The sequence below is a fragment of the Sturnira hondurensis genome, unplaced genomic scaffold (assembly GCF_014824575.4).
Source record: "Sturnira hondurensis isolate 20B ecotype Veracruz unplaced genomic scaffold, ASM1482457v3 Scaffold0011291, whole genome shotgun sequence".
Lineage (NCBI taxonomy): Eukaryota > Metazoa > Chordata > Mammalia > Chiroptera > Phyllostomidae > Sturnira > Sturnira hondurensis.
Genome location: NW_028083922.1, coordinates 878,859 through 881,888, shown reverse-complemented (window position 1 = coordinate 881,888; position 3,030 = coordinate 878,859). Strand labels below are relative to the sequence as shown.

Here is a 3,030-nt window from a genome sequence, read left to right as displayed (position 1 = left end):
CCAGTCAGGGCACATGCCTGGGTTGTAGTCCAGTTCCCTGCAGGCCAACTCCCAGCAGGGGACGCACAAAAGGCAACCATACATTGATGTTTCTCTCCCTCTCTCCTTCCCCTCTAAAGATAAATAAATAAATAAAATCTTTAAAAAAAAAACAACAAATTACGATTCCTTGCTCAGTTATCAATTTTGTTATTTAAAACAGAATTGACATTATGAGCTTTTCCACAGTAAAGAATTACAAAATTAAAGAATGTTTTAAATTTTTGTACTTTGTTGAAAATTCTTTTCCCAGGGTCTATAAAACATTAATTTGTTTTTATATTTTACTTTTGTTGTTGTTGTTTTTAAATCAGTCAGTAATCTAGGACTAGCATGTTTGCTAGACCTGGCATTTGCTCGGTATATAAGGTCCAAAGTTTCCTTTCCTTTTTTAAAATTTATTTTCTATTTTGCAATGTTTTTTCCATAATATTTAAGTTTTTTGATGTTTAGATATTTTTCTTCGGTGAAGCGCAAGTTTCATGGTCCCTGATCAATTTTAAACAGTTGGAACACCAGTGGCACTGTTCACTGCTTTCTGGGCGGCCTCCTTAGCTTGGTGGGCTTGTAGCACAGCTACAGCTTCATCGACTTTAGAACGGAGAGACTCCGGAGACTCAAGCATATGGAGAAGTTCTGAATTATCAATCTCCAACAACATGCCAGTGATTTTACCAGCAAGAGTAGGGTGCATGGCTTGAATGAGAGGAAACAGCCGTTCACCCAACATTTGCTTTTGCTCTTGAGGAGGGGCAGATGCCAACATGGAAGCAGTCAAAGGCTCCTGACCTTGTACATGAACAGCAGGCTGCTTGCATGATAACTTGCGGCTGTGCATTAAGATGCTGTTGAGGATTGCGAACTCCCGCAGCGTATTTATACTGTGGAACGGTGCGGACAGCAGGAGTAGCTGCAGCAGCAGCAGCTGCAGGACGTGGACCCATTGTCTGTGTTGATGTGTTAGCAACATGCTGTGTGGACATGACTCGTGGGACCTGTGAAGAAGTTGGTCTCATGGTACTAAATGGTGGTCTAGGAGCGGCTGGGCGGATAGCACCGGGCATATTTTGGAATGGTTGAGGTCTGGCACCCTGAGCAGTCCAGCGAGGACTCAGTCTTAGTTGAGCAATTTGGCTAGAAGGGTAGTATGCAGCACAGTTCTGAGTCTGTGGGATAGCTGCCATGAAGTAACCTGAAGGAGGTGCTGGCTGGTAGGGGTTGATCCCGGGGTTCGGTACAGCTCTCACACTCGCCATTCTCTGCATGTACTGGTTAGTGAGGTGAGCCTGGTGTTCTTCTTTGCGCTGAGCTAAAGCTACATACAATGGCTTGGTAGCCACGATTCTACCATTCATCTCTGTAACTGCTTTAGTGGCTTCTTCGGGGGAGGAGAAACATACAAAACCAAACCCTTTGCTGTGACCACTCTCCATCATAACCTTTGCACTAGTGATTGTACCAAATGGAGAAAACTCTTTCCGGAGACGTTCATCATCAATGCCATCATCAAGATTTTTCACATAAAGGTTAACACCCTGGTATCTGGTGATCCTATCTTGCTTCATCGGTTCAAATTTGCGCTTAAGTTCCGTCTGCCGTTCCACTTTTTTTCTGAGCTCGGCCAACATAAATTTGTTTTCCATTAAGCTCCTTTCCATTCATCTCATCCACAGCTTTCTGAGCATCTTCATGCCTTTCGAAGCTTACAAATCCAAAACCTTTGGATTTTCCATTTTCATCAGTCATTACTTTCACACTCAAGGCAGGCCCAAACTTGCCAAAGAGATTCTTAAGGCGCTCATCATCCATGTCTTCTCCAAAATTCTTGGTGTAAACGTTGGTGAACTCTTTTGCCCTAGCTCCAAGTTCTGCTTCTCGTTCTTTACGAGACTTAAATCGTCCAACAAATACTTTGCGATCATTTAGAAGCATCCCATTCATTTTTTCAATAGCTCTTTGAGCAGCTTCCTGTGTTTTAAAATGTACAAACCCGTAACCCTCGGAGCCATTTTCATCACAAACCACCTTACATGAAAGGATGTTTCCAAAAGCAGAAAATGTATCATACAGTGCTTTATTATCAATAGATTTGTCTAAATTTTTAATGAATATGTTGCCCACTCCACTTTTGCGAAGTGATGGATCACGCTGAGACCACATGATGCGAACTGGCTTGCCCTTTATAACATCAAAATTCATGGTGTCCAAAGCGCGCTCCGCGTCCGCCGGCTGCTGGAAGTTCACATATGCAGCCCAAGGAGCAGCGGGTGATCATGTCCCTGCAGACCCGGATGGAAAGGATGGGCCCGGCCGGGCTGAACTTCTCGTAGAGCATCGCCTCGGTCACGTCGGGGTGTAGGTCCCCCACGTAGAGCGAGGCCATAGGGTAGCTGGGGGCGCTGGGGTTCATCTCAGCCCGGCTGCCCACAGGGCCACAGGCCGAGACCTTTCCGTAAGAGAGCTAGTGCTNCGCCGGCTACTGGAAGTTCACATACGCGTAGCCCAAGGAGCAGCGGGTGATCATGTCCCTGCAGACCCGGATGGAAAGGATGGGCCCGGCCGGGCTGAACTTCTCATAGAGCATCGCCTGGGTCACGTAGGGGTGTAGGTCCCCCACGTAGAGCGAGGCCATAGGGTAGCTGGGGGCGCTGGGGTTCATCTCCGCACGGCTGCCCACAGGGCCACAGGCCGAGACCTTTCCGTAAGAGAGCTAGTGCTGGGGCCAGGGGCCGGAGCCAGGGGGGAGGGGGGGGGGAGGGGAGCGGGGGCAAGCGCAGAGGGACAAAAATCACCCGGAATTGAAAACTACCCAACAGCCACAGAACGAGGTCGATCCGCTGCTGCTGGCCACTAGCTGCCAGCTGCGGCTGGGGAGCGAGGGTTGTGGTGTCGGTCCGGGCAGCGAGAAGGCCTCGGTCTCTTGGTTCCTTCTTGGGGCTGCTGCGGGGCTGCAGGCGGGTCGGTCTTGGCTGCTTCACCGGGTTATTTTAT

At 48.3% G+C, this 3,030-nt stretch overlaps 1 pseudogene; it reads right to left on the bottom strand.

Annotated features, from left to right (window-relative positions):
- Window positions 1-332: 332 nt before the first annotated feature.
- On the bottom strand, window positions 333-2,478 carry LOC118996353 (polyadenylate-binding protein 1-like; annotated as a pseudogene).
- Window positions 2,479-3,030: the final 552 nt, after the last annotated feature.